General features: G+C 40.2%; 1 protein-coding gene across 6 annotated transcripts in view; it reads left to right on the forward strand.

Annotated features, from left to right (window-relative positions):
• Positions 1-14,508, forward strand: part of CDIN1 (CDAN1 interacting nuclease 1) — a 131,124-nt gene that overhangs the window by 10,647 nt on the left and 105,969 nt on the right. The window contains exon 1 of one of the 6 annotated variants that reach the window (XM_079955320.1): positions 3,852-3,871. The exons of the other annotated variants lie outside the window; for them this stretch is intronic. The gene's annotated coding sequence lies outside the window, so the exon portion shown is untranslated. Of the gene's footprint in view, positions 1-3,851; positions 3,872-14,508 lie in introns of those variants that run through there. 6 annotated transcript variants of the gene reach the window in all.

The following is a 14,508-nucleotide window of genomic DNA, read 5'->3' on the forward strand; positions in this document are numbered from 1 at the left end:
CCACTGTATGACAGTGCCCCCAGCTCCCAGCCCCTCAAGACGGTCCAGAAGGATGTTATGGTCGATGGTATCAAACGCCGCTGAGAGATCCAGCAGAACTAGGAAACAGCTCTCACCTTTGTCCCTAGCCCGCCGGAGATCATCAACCAGTGCGACCAAGGCAGTGCGACCAAGGCAGTTTCAGTCCCATGATGAGGCCTGAATCCCGACTGGAAGGGATCCAAATGGTCCGCTTCTTCCAGGTGTGCCTGGAGCAACCGCTCGCTCAATCACCTTGCCCAAGAATGGAAGATTTGAGACTGGACGATAGTTGGCCATCGTGGCTGCATCTAAAGATGGTTTTTTAAGAAGCGGTTTAATAACCGCCTCTTTCAGCGGGTCTGGGATTAATCCGTTCCACACTTTTAAAAACAACCCCTAAAACAGCAATTTTACATGGATTTTACTAACAAGACCATTGATCCATAAAATGAAAGCAATAAACATTGTACTGCAGTCACACAATCATCTATTAGTAGCTGAACTGGGTTCCACACAGTCACAAAAACAAAACAAAAAAGAGCCGCAAAAACGCAAAATAAATAGCAAAAGCAGACACACCTCAGTGTAACACTCCAAATGGAAGTGTGGCACTCAAATCAGAAGCGTAACACTCAAAACTGAGCACATTCAACTTCCAAAAAAAAGTTCGCAAACCAGAACACTTACTTCCGGGTTTACAGTGTTTGGGTTCCAAGTTGGTTGAGTACTTTTGCTTGTAGGCTTCACATTGGTTTTTGGTAGGAGACGGTGAAAACAGAATACTGGACTAAATGGGCATTCATCAAGGCAATTTTTATGTTTGAGTGTATTTTAATTAAAAGAGGAGTTGATTAGACAATTCTTGAAGAAGCCCACCCTTTGTCCCTTTAATTTGAGTAGTTTTAGGTCATCTTCAATTTGCATTTGTTGTGTTTGGTTAATGAATTAATTAAAATATTACTATACCCCCATTCATAAAAATTTATTGGAGCAGTTTACAACAGTCATACAAAAAACCTTACAATAAAAACAATATACAAATTTAAAATCAACTAGCCATTACAGTTTCCTGATGGCTATTCATTTCTAGGCTTTTTTGAATGAAGTTGGGTGACTTGAAACTCTTCAGTCTGTTTTCCAGATAACAGCACCGCCAAACCAGAGGGCTCAACAGATAAGCTACCAGTAACTTCTGGAGGATTAGGAGCCTCAGTCTAGGCCAAGTATCTAGGTCTCCAATCCAGATGGTGGTCAGCCCTTCCACTCTGACTATCCCTTCCGCAACCACCACCACTAAAATTGGGGCAGCATCTTTGTAACTCCCTCCTCCCTGCCCACCAGACACATCCTAGCACGATCAACTGATTTTACTAAATGCAGCTGGTAAATTATAGCCAGAGAAAATAGACTAAGGCCCAGTAGTAGGCGCACCCCACACTGTCAGGTGGAAGATTGCAATACCATTGTAACACTCCTTTCCCTGTCTCACTCAAGGTGAACACCACCTAAACAACATTCCTTCTTTCCTGGGTAAGGGTCACAGGCCTGTTGTCATACTACATTTCTTTTTCAGGCATCCCTTTGAAGACCTTTTTATGTGGACAGGCCTGTTTTTTTATTTGCCAGTAATTTTAATAATTTTGTACTGGTTTTATAGTTTTTATGCCGTATTGTATATCCTCTTATACACCATCGTTTTATATTGTATGAGTTGGTGGTATATAATTCTACAAACAAATATGATTTATTTACCTTCCTTTGTGCATAGCATTTCCCCTGCACATATATTGTTTTGGATAGACATAACCCATTCTACTAATTATTATTACAAATAATTCAACCTTAATCAACCTTGGTGTCATAACCGAGATAGATGCCTTCTGATTTAAAAGGCCAAGAACACTAGGAGGTTGGGATTTAACACTGTCCGTATGTGATTATGGGTATTTGGCTGCCATATTTTTTTAAATACTATTATACGTACTCTACCATACCTGCAGACTTCAATATAACAGTTGTAATTTTTGCATTACAGTTCAGGGACAGCTCTTTATGGAGTCTGCATGCAGGACCAGATTTGTTAGCTTTGCAGGGTTATGGGATTCAGCATATTGTGGCAAAAATTTTATTCATGTGACAGCTTTTTGGACAATCATACTCTGTGCTAAATTACAATGGCACAATAAATTGCTGAATATACTGTCTGCTGCATATGACCTCACCATGAAAAATTTGATGCATTGGAGTAGGAAAGGTTGGAATATATCAACCTTAGTTGACAAGGGACTTTGAATGTTGACCTAATACAGATGACCTTTGTGTGCAATAAAAGTGAGTTTAATCTTTGGGTCAAGGTTGAGGTGAATGGCAGGGCAAAATAGGGAGGGTTTTAGTAGATCTGGCTGGGACCTACCTAGTAAGTTAGCAAAGAAATAGAAATGTTAGGTTCCTGGATGCTGTTGCTTTGTTTATCTGGAATGGGCTTGTCTGCTGCTGTACCAAATGTACATCTACATAAACTGATAGCAAAGTAGCAGACAAATCTATTTACGATAGAAAATGGTGGCAAAGTATTGTATAAGTCAATGTGTGTGTGCTCCTTTCCTTTGCTTAAAATTAAAAATTAGTGGAGTAGACACACAGGTGTGTGTTTGTATGTAAACCTACCAGTTTAGAGCGTGTAGCCTCTTGCACTTATGTAGTACATACTGATCTACCGGAAGAGCATTATTTATTGCAGATGTTACAAGCAATGCAATACAGTGGTACCTCTGATTACGTACTTAATTTGTTCTGGAGGTCTGTTTTTAACCTGAAACTGTTCTTAACCTGAAGCACCACTTTAGCTAATGGGGCCTCCAGCTGCTGCGATTTCTGTTCTCATCCTGAAGCAAACTTCTTAATCTGAGGTACTATTTCTAGGTTAACGGAGTCCGTAACCTGAAGCATATGTAACCCAAGGTACCACTGTATAGTTTAAGACATCTATTTTGCTCATATTTATAATTACAAAATGGATGTCTTCATAAATATTTGTTAAGAAAGCAATACTCATTATATCATTTTTTTTTTAAAAAAAATAAGCCTGTAGGTGACTCCTTGGTTTCACAGTAAGGATTTCATGTTTTGTTGATCAAATATTATCTAAATGTTTAGCAAAACAAAAGAATATATACAATTTCTTCATAACTGAATCTACTTTTAATGTATATAGTTCTCCCGCATTCCTATTTTAACAACTGTTGGTGTTAAATGGAACACTGGCTTCTTTACCTAGAATGCCAAGGCTATTTTTTTTCTTTCATTCATTCTTTCCAGCCAGCAGGAAAAAGTTAGAGACTTTAATGGTAACAACCTCTACTCCTTTAATAGAGCCTGCAAAATATATTCTCTAGGACTGATCAGCTCTGAAAGCTCTAGAGGTTTGATGATTTGGAATGGCAGGAAATCACGCTTTCAGGACATAACGAATTGACTGGACCATCCATCATTTGTTAGCATGCGCTGAAACGCTGGGTTTGTGTGCAGAGGCCTGTGATTTAGTAAATACTTGGGAGATGAATAGAGCTTACACACAAGGGAAGATATTGCTGTCCTTCAGCAGCCTTAGACACAGATTCCTGCTGAGAAGGCCGTCTGACGGCAGCTCATCAGTAACTGGCCTGTCACACTCTCTGATGCCCACCAACCATCCCCAGTATATTAAATGCATTTTTAATATCTGCTTCAGTAGATTTAATGAAGAAAATTTCGTTTCCATACTCTGATCAGTGCTTCCTCAAGTGTTCTAAAGTGTTGACTGTAGCGCTTCCAAGAAAGACAGCTGGGACATACAAGAGTTGATTGAAAGGTAAAGTTAAATAAAACCATGTATAAACAAAAACACTGTTCATTGGATTAGCGTGTTACCTTGTTAAACAGCAGTAACTAAAAATAATAATGTGTGCTCCATAATACAATATGCTCTGCCTGCTAGATCATTTTGTATAGAGATAACCTGCAAGGAGATTTCAAAGATGAATACAGAAAAGGCAAATCTTGATGCCATTCTGCAGTTAGTTATCTCATGTACAAAACTAGTACAGTTTGTCAAACTAAGAAACCCAATCTTGCCTGTTTTCATATTTGGGAAGGTGAGTAAGTTTGGACAGGTTTTATATTTATCCATTTTCCCCCAAAGAATATCAGCAGGAGAATTTAGGTGGTAAGCTTAAGCATATTAACTTATATGCGTAAGTAAGTTCTGTTGAAATCAATGAGATTACCATTGCATGCATGGAAAAGCAAAAATAAATATGGTGTGATGGGATGATGAGCTGCTTGTGCGTAAAAGCTTAGTCCCTCAGAGTTTGCTCAGCTCAGCAAGACTCTGTCTTTAGCGGAGCCCTTAAGCATGGCTCCCTTAGTCGCTGGCAGAATCTGACAGTGGGCGTTTGCGGAATCTACTCCAGCATAAAAGCTCCTTGACGGAAACGCGTCGTCTGGATTCTCAGCGCGACAGTTTCCGGCGAGGAGTGGGTGTGCCTATGGGAGGACCTGAGACTTCTCCGCTGTTATCGCTGGAAGACTCCCTGAGCCATTCCTTCGTCTCTCTCTCTCTCTGATCTCCCATTCGCCCCCTGCTGGTGCCTTCCTCCGCTGCTGAATCTCTCCTGACTTCTGAGAGCCCCTCCACCTCCTGCCTTTCCGATGGCAGTTCCCTGACATATGGAAACAAACTGGTTGCTTGGATTAAATATAAGCAAGGTAATCAACTACAAACCTTCTCCATAATAACCTTTTTCAATGTAGGAAGATTCTTAGTCTGGCAGGAACGTTGATATTTGGACTGTTTAAATTTTGCAACCTAAATTGGATATTGAGAATATTGAGTTCTCCTTGTTCTCGGGAAGCAATACTTTTCAAAGTTAATGTTGCCCCTAACAATATTTATTACAAAATGTGAGCGATAAATCAGACATCATTACAATTACATAATTTTAAAGGCTTTTCCTCTTGCTTCTTTTTTAAAAAAGAAACTTGGAATACCCTCCGTGCATTTGCAGAATGAACCTTATAAATTTGATTCTTGCACATGTCAAAACAGTAATGTATTAAATGCATATTATTATAAAAAATTAAGACATGTCTTAAACATGCTTACATTTTTATAATACATGGCAATATTAAATAATACATTTCCTTGTTAGCATCTGTTTGCTGTCATTGTTGGCAAGGCCTATGATTTATTGTCTAAATTAATGACCATGACTCTCTTGGTCCTGATATACGTCCCCAAGCTTATTACATCACTAAATAAAATGAAAGTTATATATGCTCTTCTATTTTGGCATTGATTTTCTTTTTTGTAATTGTTTGTTTTTTAAGGATTTATTTAGTGAATGAAGTGGCTACTTTTAAAGCAAGAAAACAATAGCAATGTTAAATTAGAAAACCATTAGAAGTTTGGTTTTAAGTTTATTTTTCTTGTTACCACTTGAATGGCATTCCACTAGATGCCTGTATCTGAATCAAAACTGGAAAATTCAATGGGTTGAATCCAGATGTTATCATGGTTAGTCTAGATTCAAAGAAAATATAATGTACTTGGAGTAGAAATATTGAAATTGGTGGGCCTTTGGTTTGTCATTACTAAAGTCTCATTAAATTTCAGATAGTCTAATCATATCTAATCTGGGTTTAATCTGTTATTTTTTCTTTGTAGCCATATTGAGACTTGAAGCTCTATGTTTATTGTCAATTGATAATCTTTATTTAAAATATTAAAGTTACGGAATGCAAAAGCTTTTAGAAATATATGTTAAAATATTGTCTCTGCAGTGGGCAATAGTTTCTGCAGATACAAGAGAAACAAATATTTGCCTACTTACTACTGTGACTATAGTTTGGTAGCTGGGAGCATCCCATGGACTCACCTGCTTCTTCTGTCCTCCTTTCCTAGATTTACATTTTCTTTTGCATTCCCTCCTGCTTACAACTATCTATTCTTTACATTGATGTATGAATCTTTGATTCTATGGTTCTTGCTAACTAGGGGTGAACCATAGCTAATGGCAATTTTATTCAGATGTCATGGTCAACAAATGTTAACTAGGAATAGTGTACTCATCTCCTAGATGGCTTTTGACTATGGGTGGTGGGTACCATTGATCTACAATGGTATCTCATGTTACAGTCGCTTTGGGTTACAAACTCTGCTAACCCAGAAGTAATACCTCGGGTTACGAACTTTGCCCCAGGATGAGAACAGAAATCTCACGCTGGTGGCAGCGGGAGGCCCCATTAGTGAAAGCTTAACATACTTAAGTTAAACCACCTACCTACCTTGGCCTTCTTAAAGCTAGCTGTAGGGGATTAACTGGGTGGGACTGGGGAGTGTTTAATGCTTCATTTGAGCAGAGCAGGTGGAGAACCTTCCTGGACCTAGAAGTGTCCAATCTCAAGCATGCTTAATTGCCCTGGTTCGTGACATTTGCCGGGAGAAAGATGAGGGGAATGCAACCCTACTCATTCTTCTTGACCTTTTGGTGTTTGATACCATTGACCATGGTATCTTTCTGGAGTGGCTCAGGTTAGTGAGGTTGGGATTCTGCTCCTATTTGCAGGACTGTTTCCATAAAGTAGTTATGGGGACCACTGTCTGGTGCTATAGGAGCTATCCTGTGGTGTCTCACAAGTCTCCATCTTATCCCCCATTCTATGTAACATCTATCTGAAGCCACTGTGAGCTTCAGGAGCCATATTTATAGTTTGAGTGATGTGCCACCAATATGTGGGTGACACCCATTTCCATCTCTCTGTTCCATCTAAATCAGGAGAAGTGGATGAGTTAGTAGATTAGTGCTTAAAGGCAGTGATATGCTGTATGTGGCCCAATAAACTGAAGCTGAATCTTTAATGGGGGCTTGCATAGCCCAGGAACTTCGTTATTGTCTAGACACATCACTACCTTTTTATGGAAAACCTGTTCTTATTATGACCTTTTATTTGAAATGATAATATACTTTTTAAATTTGTATCTATCTGCCAGATAAATATGTCTACCAAATAAATATGTCTGTTTCATTGCTTATTATATTTTGGAAACAGCTAACCTGGTTTAAATGAATTAATTTGTTATTATAATCATCATCATCACCATCATTATTATTGATTGCCTTCAACATAATCATCTCGAGGTGATGTACAATAAAACTAGGGGAAAAACAATTGAAATTCAGCATTTTGCTCTCTCTGAAAACTTTCTAGCTTTAAAGAGTCAGTAGCTCTTTCACTTTAGGAGGGAGAGTAAAAGAGCCAAATGTGTTGCTTCATCATTGCTATGGAGTTGGGGGATCAGGACCCCTACTGTGATGTGGCTTCAGCTGGGCTCAAGATGGAGTTCTAAAAGGGACAGGGGTCATCAAACATTTTCAGCAGGGGGCCAGTCGACTGTCCCTCAGACCTTGTGGGAGGCCAGACTATATTTTGGAGAGAAAAAATGAACGAATTCATATGCCCCACAAATAACCCAGAGATGCATTTTAATTAAAAGGACTCATGTAAAAACACGCTGATTCCCAGACCGTCCGTGGGCCAGATTTAGAAGGCGATTGGGCCAGATCTGGCCTCTGGGCCTTAGTTTGCTTACCCATGGGCTGGGAGCTTCCTGCTTCCAGGGCTCGGAAACAGTGGAAATAGCCCCAGCCAGCATGGCCAGCGGTCAGGGATAATAGGTGTTCTAGCCCATCAGTATCTTGAGGGCCACATGTCTCTCATCCCTTTTCTACATCTATCATATCTATTATAACAGCTTAAAATGAAATATCTGTATTCTGTAGCAGTTTACCTCTAGAAAACAAATAATAAGGGAGACCACCACTATTATATGTCACCTGTAAGAATGCCATGATCAACATGAATAATAAAATATAAAATAGTAGTCCTAGAGAACACAAGCTCTTTGGTGTGATCTAACAAGGCTCTTCTTAGGAACATGGGAAGCTGCCTGATACAGAATCAGACAATTGGTCCATCTGGCTAAACACTTGTCTACACTTGCTGACAGTGATTCTCCAGGGTTTCAGATAGTGCTCTCTCCTCCCCCCACCTAGAGACTGTACTTTGAATATTCTGCATGCAGAGCAGATGCTCCACCACTGAGCCATGGTCCACCTTATTTCTGTATAGCAGGGGTAACCCTTCAGATGTTGTTGGACTTCATTGTTGTTGTTGTTGTTGTTGTTGTTGTTGTTGTTAATAAATAATAATTTAATTTAATTTCTGTGCTTCTTAATATATTAAAAGTCTCAGTTCCCATTATCCCTGACCATTTGCCTTGCTGGCTTGGAGCTGATGGTAGTTGGAAACCAACAGCATCTAGAGGGCGCTACATGAGCCCTCTAGAGGATATTTGGCTCAAATATCTAGAGGATATTTGGCTCACTAGCTGTCTTAATGCAGTATTGAGATTCAATATATATCTGGACTAAATGGTACTTTACAGTTAAGCTGTTAACTCTTCTTATGCAGACCATCCTGAGATCTTTGGATGAAGAACAGTATATAAATTTAATTTTTTTTTAAAAAAAACACCACTATACAAAACTTCCTTGGTGCTCTTACTTTCAAAAAATTGAATAACATTATCAAATTGGTCACATGGGCAATTTTTTGTGGTGACACACCTGTATGGTGTTTCAGTTTGTCCGGTGCGTAAGAACACTCCTAATACGAGGGAGCTGTTGAAAAAGATAGGGTCTCTGTATAGTACATACAGCCTTTCAGCTTTCTCAGTGGTGAACTGTGGCTGGAGTGCTCAACTTTGTGCACCTAGACATCCAGACAGCACAGTACACTGGACAGGATCCTGTGGCATCCTACTTGCCACTTTTTTTCCAGGATGATGAGGAACCACGAGTGAGCACTTTTGGGGTTTGGTCAGTAAACCAAGCTACAAATCTCATCCAGTTCATATTTTCCCAGCTTCTCTGAAAGAATATTTGTCAAACACCTTACTGAAATCAAATTTAATTATCTGTTCTAGGACCTTTCCTGGTACATACAAGATGTACTGCACAGTAGCATATAACATTACTGAATGAGGACCATATATTTCCCCCCTCTGTGCCAGGCTCCACAGTCCAATCCACACCATTCAAAAGTGGTCCCCAACCCTCAGGAGATTTTGCAGGGGGCAGGGGATGGTGGAGAGAGGAGAGGACAGGCAATTTAACTTTTGGCAGCCTCCTTCCACTGGCACTTCTCTGGATCTAAGCCATTTTGTTTAGTAATGGGTAAATGAGAAACAACAGCAGGGAGCAGGCAAGTACTGAAGTGATATGCTGTTTGTACATTGTCTGCACCATTTTTAAGCTAGATAGAAAGACTTAAGTAATCTTTTAAGCCTAATTGGATGTAACATTGCAAGAAAATTGGTGAACTGGAGATCTAGTCTGTAGCTTTAATCTGTAGCCATCATAGCATGGACTAGATGACTCTTGAGGTCCCTTCCAACCATACAATTCTATGATATGCAATTTACTAGGAAGTAAATCCTATTGAATTGACTGGGACTTGTTTATAAATGCATAGAATCAGACTGAAACTCTCACTCGACTTTAAAGAGTCAGGATATTTGTTGTTACACACTATTTAAATATTTAGTGCCAAACTAAGAGGTTTTTTTGTGTATTGCTGAATACTAAGTGCAGGTAAAATACTACCAGACATGGAGTCGTTTGTTATGTTTAGTATATGAAGCAAAGCTGTGTAAACCGTAACCTTGTAATTTTTCAAGTTCCACTTTATCATGTAGCTGTAAAAGGTAATCAAAATAAATCATGGATGATGAAGAAATATTTTTCAGTGCCTTTTGTGTTCTTTCAAGAGTAGCGTTTGATCCATGAAATTTTAGTAAGCATATTAAATAATACAATATGATGTGCAATGTGTCATATCTGATAAATTACTTTGTGTAGAACATTTATACAATTTATGTGGAACTGCTGTGTATGCAGGCTAATGACTATAAATTGTTAATATTTTGTTGTCCTTTTTTTTAGGTAGGGTGATTTCTATTGTGCCCCCCCAACACACACACACACACACACACACACAATGGGCAGAAAGGTGTAGGTCATCTCTGAGATGCTATGACATTGATTCAAGGTTCCTCAGCTGTGCAGTGTACATAACACATATGTTGGAGAGTCATCTGTCAGCTATGCCCCTCCTATGGAGTTAAAGTTCTAAAGGGAAAAGAATTCGACACAGTGCTGTCACTGTTAAATTTTCACAATGGAAGAGCATGCAAATATTGAGCCTCTTGCTTAGCTGTAGTGCCCTATCTAATGTCTGTGCTAGTTAGAAGAAGAAAAAGTGGGTGCATCCAGGGCTTTTAGATCTGACAAAGGTCATGCTATGCTGGGCATTTGAATTGGAAATTGTCTGGACTTAGATTTTATAAAGCTCCCACTGTTGTCGGGGAAAATTTCAGCAGGGTTTTGTCCCTGGAGAGGCCTCTTAGGCCCTTTTCTGTCCTATGAATGAATTTAGATGTGAGGGTTTCTCTGGCCTTAAAACTGTTAAATTCATTTTGCATACATCCCTAGAGAGAAAAACTGGCAGATGCTTTTGTCTTGGAAGTGTTTAAAAGAAAAACTGCAGAACAGGAACAAGAGAGAAGGGGCCCCGTGTGGAGTCCCAGAACACTTTGGAAATGGCCAATATGCAGTTTTCATCAGTACTAAGGCGGGGCGCAATATGGTGCCTGTAGCTCACTTGGGAATATGAATGTTGATTAAGCATACTCCCAGGCTTTGAAATTCTGAAAGCAGTGTCAGAATAATGGATGTTGAGCAAATGTCAAGCATTTGTTAATTTCTCTGTTATTTGGAGTTTATCTACCATGATCAATCAAATAAACTAGTGCCTCTCTGTTGTGGCATGTGTCATTGATATGGTGATTAGGTGGCTAGAGAGACCTCCTGCTTTTTTTTCTCCCTCTCTCCAGGTAACAGATTATACATTTATTCATAGTTATTTAGTGGAATAAGGTGTGTTAACAAAATTTAAAATGGCTTATTGCACCCCAAAATGTTGATAGTTTTGCAGACTCACATACCCAACAGTAGCATTTACTCCCAATAAAAAGTCACCATGTCACAATGTTGACAAACTCTCAACTTGAGAGTGAGAGAAATGGAGTGTTTCTTGGTGATAAATTTATTATCAACGAAGTATATGTTGCACCTGTTCCTCTAGTAGGATGTTCTGCTTGTGCAAAATGTTTGACTGCTCATTTTTAAAGTCTAAGAAAAATCTTGCAGACCATGACTTTAAATTTTAAAAAAGAAGTTCGTGGACAGTACTATCCTTATTTTCCATTGATGGTTTATTGTTGTCCCTACTCCCACTTTCTTTAGCTAGTTATGATCTAACATTAACATGACATAGCCATCAGTTTCATTTAAAACATAAATTCTTTTTCTGAAGTTACAATTTTCATGCATAGACTAACCCACAAGTGACGCACTTTAAGAAATTACAAATTTAAATCAACTTACGGAAGAGAAAACCAACAGGTATATTCATATAAATGTGAGGAAACTTAAAAATAAAATTTAAACTGCCAATGGGTCCATTTCAAATTAAATTTTAACGTTGGTGCTCTATCTTCCTTTCTTGTTTGAATTCATTATTTTAATAAGGAATAAATTTAATAAAATAATCAATAGCATGTGCATTCCCAGCTTGACTATGTACTGTAGCAGTGATCCTTATCCGTGGTGATCTTAGCCATGATACCCAGTCACACTGGGATTTTCATAGATAGCCACGTCTCAACAAAAAACTGCTATGTTGAAAAGATTTAGGCTCATGTCCATTCATTTATTGATCATAGATATGTCAGACTAGTTCCCTGCATTCTGTCAACATCTCATATCCAATTAAACTTGAGCAAAAGTTTTCCCCCAACTATAGTTATAGCAAGGACTGGGTGTGCTGTACAAGAAATACAAGGCTTCCTGAATTTTTAGAGCGGGTATGGCTTTTATACCTTTAACATTTGTCTAGGCTAGGCAATTTTTGCAAAGCTAGCTTTTCCCATTCCTGCTGGATTATCACCTGACAGCCTCACGAAGCTTTCTAAATTGGCTGGCAAGAGCTACTACTGCTAATAAGAAACTCCTGGAGAAAGCAGCAAGGATGGCGGCAGGGCTGGTCGAAGGTTGCTAGACCACGGACAGCTCCAAGTGAGCAACTTGCTCCAACAAATGTTGGGAACAGACCCAAGGCCTTTCATGCCTCTCTCCAACCTGAAGGCAGGCCATAGCCTCCCTGCTGTTGCACTCCTAGTGCTGCTGGACTGGTAATATGTGGTGGAAGGCATCTGGTCAGGGGAGGGTGCGTGTGACGATCCAGGCTCTGGCCCTGTAGGCCCTGGTGGGAGGTTCCTCTGTGAGTTCTTCAGCTGCCTCAGGTGCAGTGGTCTCCCTGCCTTCCACAATCAGCTGTGTGCATAGCTGTCAACTTTTCCCTTTTCTTGCAAGGAATCCTATTCGGAATAAGGGAATTTCCCTTAGAAAGGGGAAAACGTTGACAGCTATGGCTCTGTGCCATGACCCAGACCTATCTCTGACTTTATCCAGATCACTGCTGAATGCAGGGGTAATGACACAAGGCTAGTAAATTGTGACCTCACCAAAGTGTGTTTTGACACCACTTTGTATTCACTTATACACCAGGCAAAAATTCACTTTTTTGTCAAGTTTTTAGAAACTGGTAGGTGAAGCCATTTCTAAGTTAAGCTGTGGTTATTGTTCTTGTGTATTGTGTGTGTTATTTTGTTGTAAACAAGCCTGTGACCATTTTTGGTGAAGGGTGGCATAGAAATACCTTAATCAATTCTACCCAATAGTCTGGAATAAGAAAGAGAGGGTGATCTATGCCCCCACCCCACTTAGCCCAATATATTTCCATACTGACTGTGGAATAAGAGTCTTTCCTTCCTGAGCTGCTAGTATGGAAACCAAATAGGCTGGCAGAGGAGAGATGAGGCAATCTACACCTTAGTCACCAGTTCACTCACTCACCTGCATGTAATTCCTGGCCATTTATGTATGACTGCCAGCCAAGTTGTTAAATACAAGCCTGTATATAGCAAATGAAATACTTGTTTTGAGTTTTGTTGAGGCTATGCAGCAAAACCTGTCATTTTCCACAGGTAACTAGTAAAATGCTAAGTGTTATAGAATAAACTGTGTATAATTATACCATTAAAAACTTTGGGTCTTTGTGTGATTTATGACCTGAATACAGCTGTCAAGTACCACATGCACTTAACACGTGGTTTATGTAAATGCTAAAGACAGTAGCTGCATGAGGCCAATGTCATTAACAGTAATCAACATAATGAAAGCTACCTGCCTGGTTTTTTGTAATTAATTGCTTGTAAATAACACACTTAATTTACCACTTTCTAAATTTGATTATATTACCTATAACCAAGTGGTATCACCATGTGTGGGAGATTCCCTCCCCCCAGCTTTTTAAAAAGTTGGGGTGTTACAGGAAAATGAACCAAACTCAAATTAAAGCACCTGATACTGGTATAAGAATTTCACATATATTATTACAAGAATGTACTTTCCTATTATGTTAAACAATATGGGGGGAAATACCACATGGCCATGTTACATTTAGGAAAGCGCCAGAGAAATGCCATAACTCAGTGGTTTTCAACCTTTTTGAGTCCACGGGTCCCTTGACTAACTACGTTCTTTCTGCGGGACCCCGTGGGGCTCAGGAGCCCAATTATGTCACCCCTTGCTTGCAGAGCTGGCAGCCTCTCCACCTTTTTCAAACACCCTCCCTTGTGGAGTTTTCCCTCAGCCTCCTCTCCCCTCTCCTTGGGAGTTCTCTGGACAGCCACTGCTGCTACCCCAGGTCTCTGCGCTGCCCTTCCTCACCCCAAAGAGAGGTACCTCCTCACACTGCCCACAGGGGCCTGGGAGAAGAGGATGCTCCCAGCCTTAGTGGCCCAACAGACTGGCCAAAGGTGAACGTGAGGCCAGTACCTTACTTGGGGAAGAATCAGTGGGTGCTGCCAGGCCTGCATGATGGAAAGGCTCCCCTTCAGCACTGGGTGCTCAGCTCCCAGGCAGGCCTTGCATACAGCAAGCACAAGAAAGGCCAGCGTAGTGCCTGCCTGTCCAGTCTCCCACTTGTCTGTCCATTCCCAACAGCAAGGGCTGGCAGGCTGGGCTCCTTCGCATGCTTGATTGCTTATTCAGAGGCTGCCTCAACTTCTGGCAACCAGCACCACCTTCGCATGCTTGATTGCTTATTCAGAGGCTGCCTCAGCTTCTGGCAACCAGCCCCAGAGCCCACCATTCACCTGGGGAGCTTGTAGACAGGGCTGCTGCAAGAAACAAGTCATGCAAGGCTTTGGGAGGCAGAGACGCAAGAGGGAATCAGAGGTGGAAGAGAGGGAAGAGGACAGAA

The sequence above is a fragment of the Podarcis cretensis genome, assembly GCF_951804945.1.
Source record: "Podarcis cretensis genome assembly, chromosome: 1".
Taxonomy (NCBI): domain Eukaryota; kingdom Metazoa; phylum Chordata; class Lepidosauria; order Squamata; family Lacertidae; genus Podarcis; species Podarcis cretensis.